This window comes from Ascaphus truei, unplaced genomic scaffold, assembly GCF_040206685.1.
Source record: "Ascaphus truei isolate aAscTru1 unplaced genomic scaffold, aAscTru1.hap1 HAP1_SCAFFOLD_1549, whole genome shotgun sequence".
NCBI classification, from domain to species: Eukaryota; Metazoa; Chordata; class Amphibia; order Anura; family Ascaphidae; genus Ascaphus; species Ascaphus truei.
Window position 1 is genome coordinate 20,764 of NW_027454438.1, and position 9,745 is coordinate 30,508.

Below are 9,745 nucleotides of genomic sequence, written 5' to 3' on the forward strand. Positions count from 1 at the left end.
CCTAACTTTCAACCCTAACTTTCAACCCTAACTTTCAACCCTAACTTTCAACCCTAACTCTTCTCTGATTGGTTAGTACCCAAATGAGTCACATACCTAAATTTTCGTATTCCCCTATAACCCTGGGCCAAACAAAAATAGAAAAATAATCCTAAGTGTCAACCCTAACTTTCAACCCTAACTTTCAACCCTAACTCTTCTCTGATTGGTTAGTACCCAAATGAGTCACATACCTAAATTTTCGTATTCCCCTATAACCCTAACCCTAACCCTAACCCTAACCCTAACCCTAACCCTAACCCTAACCCTAACCCTGGGCCAAACAAAAATAGAAAAATAATCCTAACTTTCAACCCTAACTTTCAACCCTAACTTTCAACCCTAACTTTCAACCCTAACTTTCAACCCTAACTCTTCTCTGATTGGTTAGTACCCAAATGAGTCACATACCTAAATTTTCGTATTCCCCTATAACCCTAACCCTAACCCTAACCCTAACCCTAACCCTAACCCTAACCCTAAATTTTCGTATTCCCCTATAACCCTGGGCCAAACAAAAATAGAAAAATAATCCTAAGTGTCAACCCTAACTTTCAACCCTAACTTTCAACCCTAACTTTCAACCCTAACTTTCAACCCTAACTTTCAACCCTAACTTTCAACCCTAACTTTCAACCCTAACTTTCAACCCTAACTCTTCTCTGATTGGTTAGTACCCAAATGAGTCACATACCTAAATTTTCGTATTCCCCTATAACCCTAACCCTAACCCTAACCCTAACCCTAACCCTAACCCTAACCCTAACCCTGGGCCAAACAAAAATAGAAAAATAATCCTAAGTGTCAACCCTAACTTTCAACCCTAACTTTCAACCCTAACTTTCAACCCTAACTCTTCTCTGATTGGTTAGTACCCAAATGAGTCACATACCTAAATTTTCGTATTCCCCTATAACCCTGGGCCAAACAAAAATAGAAAAATAATCCTAAATGTCAACCCTAACTTTCAACCCTAACTTTCAACCCTAACTTTCAACCCTAACTCTTCTCTGATTGGTTAGTACCCAAATGAGTCACATACCTAAATTTTCGTATTCCCCTATAACCCTAACCCTAACCCTAACCCTAACCCTAACCCTAACCCTAACCCTAAATTTTCGTATTCCCCTATAACCCTGGGCCAAACAAAAATAGAAAAATAATCCTAACTTTCAACCCTAACTTTCAACCCTAACTTTCAACCCTAACTTTCAACCCTAACTTTCAACCCTAACTTTCAACCCTAACTTTCAACCCTAACTTTCAACCCTAACTCTTCTCTGATTGGTTAGTACCCAAATGAGTCACATACCTAAATTTTCGTATTCCCCTATAACCCTAACCCTAACCCTAACCCTAACCCTAACCCTAACCCTAACCCTAACCCTAACCCTGGGCCAAACAAAAATAGAAAAATAATCCTAAGTGTCAACCCTAACTTTCAACCCTAACTTTCAACCCTAACTTTCAACCCTAACTTTCAACCCTAACTCTTCTCTGATTGGTTAGTACCCAAATGAGTCACATACCTAAATTTTCGTATTCCCCTATAACCCTGGGCCAAACAAAAATCGAAAAATAATCCAAAGTGTCAACCCTAACTTTCAACCCTAACTTTCAACCCTAACTTTCAACCCTAACTCTTCTCTGATTGGTTAGTACCCAAATGAGTCACATACCTAAATTTTCGTATTCCCCTATAACCCTGGGCCAAACAAAAATAGAAAAATAATCCTAAGTGTCAACCCTAACTTTCAACCCTAACTTTCAACCCTAACTTTCAACCCTAACTTTCAACCCTAACTCTTCTCTGATTGGTTAGTACCCAAATGAGTCACATACCTAAATTTTCGTATTCCCCTATAACCCTGGGCCAAACAAAAATAGAAAAATAATCCTAACTTTCAACCCTAACTTTCAACCCTAACTTTCAACCCTAACTTTCAACCCTAACTCTTCTCTGATTGGTTAGTACCCAAATGAGTCACATACCTAAATTTTCGTATTCCCCTATAACCCTGGGCCAAACAAAAATAGAAAAATAATCTTAAGTGTCAACCCTAACTTTCAACCCTAACTTTCAACCCTAACTTTCAACCCTAACTCTTCTCTGATTGGTTAGTACCCAAATGAGTCACATACCTAAATTTTCGTATTCCCCTATAACCCTGGGCCAAACAAAAATAGAAAAATAATCCTAAGTGTCAACCCTAACTTTCAACCCTAACTTTCAACCCTAACTTTCAACCCTAACTCTTCTCTGATTGGTTAGTACCCAAATGAGTCACATACCTAAATTTTCGTATTCCCCTATAACCCTGGGCCAAACAAAAATAGAAAAATAATCCTAAGTGTCAACCCTAACTTTCAACCCTAACTTTCAACCCTAACTTTCAACCCTAACTCTTCTCTGATTGGTTAGTACCCAAATGAGTCACATACCTAAATTTTCGTATTCCCCTATAACCCTGGGCCAAACAGAAATAGAAAAATAATCCTAAGTGTCAACCCTAACTTTCAACCCTAACTTTCAACCCTAACTTTCAACCCTAACTCTTCTCTGATTGGTTAGTACCCAAATGAGTCACATACCTACATTTTCGTATTCCCCTATAACCCTGGGCCAAACAAAAATAGAAAAATAATCCTAAATGTCAACCCTAACTTTCAACCCTAACTTTCAACCCTAACTCTTCTCTGATTGGTTAGTACCCAAATGAGTCACATACCTAAATTTTCGTATTCCCCTTTAACCCTGGGCCAAACAAAAATAGAAAAATAATCCTAACTTTCAACCCTAATTTTCAACCCTAACTTTCAACCCTAACTTTCAACCCTAACTTTCAACCCTAACTCTTCTCTGATTGGTTAGTACCCAAATGAGTCACATACCTAAATTTTCGTATTCCCCTATAACCCTGGGCCAAACAAAAATAGAAAAATAATCCTAAGTGTCAACCCTAACTTTCAACCCTAACTTTCAACCCTAACTTTCAACCCTAACTTTCAACCCTAACTTTCAACCCTAACTCTTCTGTGATTGGTTAGTACCCAAATGAGTCACATACCTAAATTTTCGTATTCCCCTATAACCCTAACCCTAACCCTAACCCTAACCCTAACTTTCAACCCTAACTCTTCTCTGATTGGTTAGTACCCAAATGAGTCACATACCTAAATTTTCGTATTCCCCTATAACCCTGGGCCAAACAAAAATAGAAAAATAATCCTAAGTGTCAACCCTAACTTTCAACCCTAACTTTCAACCCTAACTTTCAACCCTAACTCTTCTCTGATTGGTTAGTACCCAAATGAGTCACATACCTAAATTTTCGTATTCCCCTATAACCCTAACCCTAACCCTAACCCTAACGTTTATCTCTATGGCAATGAACAGACCCGCTTATTGCCCCCTGGTCCGACCCCCCAGAGATGGACTCCAACTGGACAAGCACAGTCTCACCAAGTATGTGGAGGGCACTGATCGGATTGACATGTTTCTAAGGAACTTTGAAACGCAGTGCCGGCGGTACGGGGTGCTTCCCCAGCATAGGGTTGCACGCCTGGACCCGCTACTCTCCAGCTTGGCTAAACAGACTTTGATGGCGCTTACAGAGGAGTTTGCTGATGACTATGACCACCTGAAAGAACTTTTGCTGTTTCAGCATGGTTTTACCCCTGAAGCTTACCGGGGTAAGTTCCGGCTGGATGAGAGGCACCCTCAGGAGACCTATGTCACTTATGTGACCCGCATGGCTTTGTATGGGTTACACTGGGTGGAGGGCTCTGAGGCCAAGACTTACCAACGCCTGCTGGACCTCATCTTTCAGGAGCAGCTCATGCAGCAGTGCCCGCCGGCGGTGAGGGCTTTTGTGTATGATAAAAAGCCCAAGACCTACACCGAGGCGGCGAGGATGGCAGATGACTATGTGGTCAGCCGGTCCCAGATGACCGCCAAGGTACCAGCCAAAGCGGTAACCCCACCGGCGCCGGCCAAGAAAGCTGTGAGTACCCCCCAGTGGACCCAAAAGCCGCCTGCGGGCAGCGGGTCACAGAAGGCGGGAGAGCTCCGGCATGAGCGCCGGTGCTACAATTGCAACAGCACTGGTCACATCAGACCAGATTGCCCGGAACCCCTGCGTTCCAACGGACCCTATCGAGGGCAACGCACCCCAGCTGCAAAGCCGGTAGCCCGCGTGCGGGTGGCTTCCACCAAAGAACCAGGACCGGTCATGGAAACAACTCCCAGCGAGACGTCCCATGTCACCCCTACCCCGGTTTCTTCAGTGCCTACAGCCAGGAGCGGAGGACATCACAGCGCAGACCTGCAGCAGACGGACGGCAGGAGCAAGCATCTCACCCCGGTCACAGTCGGTGACCGGCAAGCAGTTGGCTTACTTGATTCAGGAGCTGCAGTGACCCTGGTCCGACCTGATATGGTCCGGCCAGAGGAATTGATCCCAGGCCCTGGGATACAGATCACTGTGGCTGACGGAGAGCCACGTTTCCTGCAGGTGGCCCGCATTTTTTTGGATTGGGGGGTGGGCAAGGGTGTGCGGGAGGTGGGGGTTTTACCAGGTTTGGATGCTGAAATTCTTTTGGGCAATGACCTGGGACCGATGACCTGCACCTACAACCGTGTGCCCCAGCCCGCTGCAGTGGCAGCGGTTACCCGGAGCCAGACCGCGGCAATGTCGGCGGTGGCCACCCCAGTCCCCCAGCCTTTGGGACCAATGTTAGCGGAGGGCACAGAGGAGCCCAGGGAGGTAAGCCAGGATCAGTTGCAACCACAGGCTGACTTACTGTTCCCCCTTACCGTGTCCCCTTCGCCTGACAATGACATGACTGGGGGGGGGGCAGATTTAGGAGCCCAGTTTAGGGAGGCAGTGAAGGCAGACCCTACCCTGGCCGGCGTGAGACTTCGGGCGTCCGAATCTCAGGCAGGGGAGGGCACTGAGCGCTGCCTATGGCATAAGGGACTCCTATACAGAGAAGAAGGGAACCCGAGAATAGAGAAGGGATTGACCGGTAAGCGACAGCTAGTAGTACCCCAGGGGTACCGACAGCAATTGTTACGGGTAGCTCACTCTATTCCGTTAGCGGGACATCAGGGGGTCACCAGAACGCGAGCCCGGTTATTGCAGCGTTATTTCTGGCCGGGGGCATCCAGGGATGTGGCTGATTTCTGCTGCTCCTGTGATGCCTGCCAGCGAGTAGGTAAGGCGGGCGACCGTGTGAAGGCACCCCTGAGACCCCTACCGATAATAGGGGAACCCTTCCAGAAGGTAGCGGTGGACCTGATAGGACCCCTCATGATTCCAAGCAGGTCAGGGAAGTGCTACATCCTCACGGTGGTGGATTTTGCCACCCGGTACCCTGAGGCGGTAGCGCTGGGCACCATAAGTGCCAAGACAGTGGCAGCAGCTTTGCTGAACATTTTTGCTAGGGTAGGTTTCCCTAGTGAGATCCTAACTGATCAGGGGTCGCAGTTCATGAGTGAACTGTTACATTGTCTCTGGGATGCCTGCGGTGTACAGCACCAGCGCACTACCCCTTACCATCCCCAAACAAACGGATTATGTGAGAGGTTTAATGGTACCCTGAAGCAGATGCTTCGGACCTTTATAGAGGCGGAGGGGAAAGACTGGGAGATTCACCTGCAGCACTTGCTGTTTGCATACCGAGAGGTACCGCAAGAATCTACAGGCTTCTCCCCCTTCGAGCTACTATATGGCCGCAGGGTACGTGGACCTCTGGACCTCTTCCGTGAGGGATGGGAGGGGGAGACTACTGCTACTGATGCTTCAGTGATCCAGTATGTAGTAGATCTCAGAGACCGGTTAGAGATGCTTATGGGGGTGGCCCAGGACCACCTCAGGGCTGCTCAGACCAAGCAGAAGCAATGGTATGACCAGCAGGCCCGTAGCAGAGAATTCATCCCAGGACAGCAGGTGCTTGTTCTCAAACCCACTCGGGAGAACAAGCTGATGGCTGCCTGGTCGGGACCGTACCCGGTTATCCGAAAGGTGAATGAGTGCAACTATGTTGTACAGGTAGCGCCTGAGAGGCACAAGACATATCACATTAATATGTTAAAGGAATACAGAGCACCGAGTATGGGAGCAGTAATGGCCATTTGTAGCCCACTGCTGGAGGATCCGGCGAGCAATGCTCTGCCTGATCTCCTAGGGGAGGCAAAGCAAGGAAACACTGTTGAGCAGGTAGAGATCGGGGCACAGTTGAGTGCTAGGCAGAAGGGAGAAGCCAGGGACATGCTAGCTCAGTATAGCGCCCTCTTCACTGACATGCCAGGGACCACACATCTCACCAAACACCCAGTACACACAGGGGACCTGCAGCCTCTGCATAAGCACGCTTATAGAGTGTCAGCAGAGGTCAAGACAAGTATGGAGAGAGATTGAGGAGATGCTGACCCTAGGGGTAATTACTCCGTCCCAGAGCCCTTGGGCAAGTCCAGTAGTCCTAGTGCCTAAGAAGGACAAAACCACCCGGTTTTGTGTGGACTACCGGTTGCTCAACGCTGGGACGGTGTCAGATGCTTACCCCATGCCCCGCATGGATGAGTTACTAGATGAACTCGCGGGGGCAAAGTATCTGACCACCATGGATCTGAGCAAAGGCTACTGGCAGATTCCCCTGACCCTGGAGGCTAGGGAGAAGTCAGCATTCATCACTCCAAGTGGCCTCTATGAGTTTTTGGTGATGCCATTTGGGATGAAGAATGCCCCGGCTACCTTCCAACGCCTGGTCAATAGGTTACTGGAAGGGATGCAGAGCTATGCCAGGGCTTACTTAGATGACATTGCTGTCTTTAGTAATTCCTGGGAATCCCACATAGGACATGTAGCTGCGGTGCTGGATAGAATCAGGGAGGCTGGGCTTACCTTAAAACCCACTAAGTGTATGGTAGGTATGGCAGAAGTCCTGTACTTAGGGCACAGGGTGGGTGGAGGGCATTTCAAGCCAGAGCCAGCCAAGGTAGAAGCCATAGTTCAGTGGCCTGTTCCAAAAACCAAGAAACAGGTCATGGCCTTTTTGGGCACCGCAGGGTACTACAGGAAATTTGTCCCACAGTACAGCGCCGTGGCCAAACCCCTGACTGATCTGACTAAGAAGCAACTGCCTGTGCTTATTACCTGGTCTCCTGCCTGTGAAACTGCTTTCCAGGCACTGAAAGCTGCGCTTGCTGAGGCCCCCATCCTGGCTGCCCCAGATTATACCAAGCATTTTCTTATTCAGACTGATGCCTCAGACTTTGGTGTGGGGGCTGTGTTGAGCCAGGTGGGGGACGACGGCAAAGAGCACCCTGTGGTGTATCTCAGTCGCAAACTGCTCCCCAGGGAGGTGGCATATGCCACCATTGAAAAGGAGTGCTTGGCCATTGTGTGGGCACTCAAAAAGCTCCAGCCCTATGTCTATGGGAGGGCTTTCACGGTCATTACCGACCACAATCCCCTGAGCTGGCTACAGAGGGTATCAGGGGAAAATGCCAAACTGCTGAGATGGAGCTTGGCTTTGCAAGAATTTGAATTCACCATTCAGCACAAAAAGGGTAGTGAAAACAGCAATGCTGATGGACTTTCACGCCAGGACTATCCCTCTGAGACTGAATTCATTAATGGTGCCAGCAGTGCCCCACTCCCCGTCAGGGCCAGTGGGCCACAGGACACGCATTAAGAAGGGGAGGTGTAGAGGGAGAGAGGGGGTGGCCCGGTATTAAAGGGGTTGCACCCCATTTGGCCACCCCTGACCGCACCAGGGAGACAAGGGGTTAACTGGGCTGAGGTCCAGAAATGTGATGTAACCCTTGTTATGACATGTAAATGTATTTTCCCCTGTTCCATTGTAATGTCTGGTTACTCAGTGTTTGCATCACACACACACTAGAATCCATCCGGGAGCACAAGGGTTAATAATTCTTTAATGATTATAGCTCTTTGTGTAAGTTTCCCGCCTTTTCGGGCACCATTTTGCAGGTCCCCATTGGCCGCCATTAGGGCTCAATGCATTTCAATAGGAATTTGTGCTGTTTTCGTCCTGTTTCCTGTAGTGACCAGCAGGTGGCGTCCGAGAGGGAGAGCGGCGGTTTCCCATTGAAAGTCAATGGGCTCATTGACTTCAATGGAGATGCCTCGAGGTAACCTAGTTGGCTGCCGTCCAGACCGCAAACCGCAAAGCGGATACAATGTCCTTCAAAAGAGCTAAAATCACTGGGTCAAGTTCAACGTCAATTAGCGGGGAAATAAACTGTTTTAGGGCACCTAGGGATAAAATTCTTTTTGCCCCTAGTTCCTAAGCGTCCCCCCACTCGACCACCACCGGGTCCCCGAATCCTGGACCCCCGATAAGGGTCGAACCAGATAGAGCGGGTCGCGCCATAGGCTTTGCCGGCGGCGGCAGAAACGGCTCAGAAAAATGACTAAGTGAGAAATGCTGAATTTTAGGAATCCATATCTCCGGTTCCGGAGGGTTCAGCGGATCAGGGTTTGGGGTATCTGTAGCCACTGCTCCGGCATCGCTGCAGAACCATCCTTGACCCGCTTGGACCAACCCGACGGAGTATGGACCCCCTTGAAGTTCGGGACTTTTCCCATAAACTTCAATGGCAGAAAACCCCCATTGACTTCAATGGCGGCGATTTACCATTGAAAGTCTATGGCGGAGCTGCCCGTTGTTTTCAATGGGGATTTAGTGAAAAGCTGAGATTTCTTTTTCAATGGAGATTTTTGTATTAAAATGATTTAATGTGCATTGGTGTAACTCCGGTTTCTTAGGTCGTAGCAAGTCGCTTTTTGGACCATATGGTGTCCCAGTTCTGGCAATGCGAACTGGGAAGTTTGGACCTGCTAAACCTAACGGAACCGGATATTTTAATACGTTTATGTTTTATGCTTAATAGTGTATCTTAAGGTATGGACAAAGACCCAGAAGAGATTCTTTTGGGCCATAAGGTAGCAGATGGCCCTGGGGACGCCGCTATGTCTAGGATTTAAGTGCTGTTCAAAGAGTTTTATCACCCTCACTGTTTATCCGAAGCCCAAACCAGGGCAGGTCTTAAGTGTTCCAGTTAACACCTTTCAACAAAGGTTTTCCTGCCAGAACTCCAAATGGTAGACTGTCTGGCATTCCTGACGTAAATGTGGGGCTTCAGAAATGAGACCCCCAGAGTTCTACTGCGCATGTGCCAACTAGCAGGGGGGCATGGGTCAGAATGCTTTCCCACGTTAGTGAGTGGCTGGAGGTAATTGTAAACCAATCCCCTGTGCTTAAGGTTAAGAATAGAAGGAGAATGGTTTATAAACTGCTGTCCACCCATATATCCTTTGTCTTCGTTTGCTGATATGGTTACCTGATATCACCTGAATGATTTCCTCACTGCTGAAAGAAATGCTACATCATACTTCTCATTCCCCAACCCTTAAGTAAGTGTACTTCTTGTTCGTTACTGTATTATCTGTTGTGTTCACCTATATTCTAAGGAATAAATACAATTTATTATATCTTAAGCCTCGTTCAGTTCAAACCCAATTATTTTTGTGTAATATTAATAAGCCTGTGGAAGCTATCGTCACAAGGAGGTATTATAGTGTGTATTGTGGGGAGAATTAGTGTGTGTGTTGTTTGGGAGTGATATTCGGGAGGATTGTGTGTGCAGAAGGAAGAATGAGTGAGGGGGGAGTAAGGG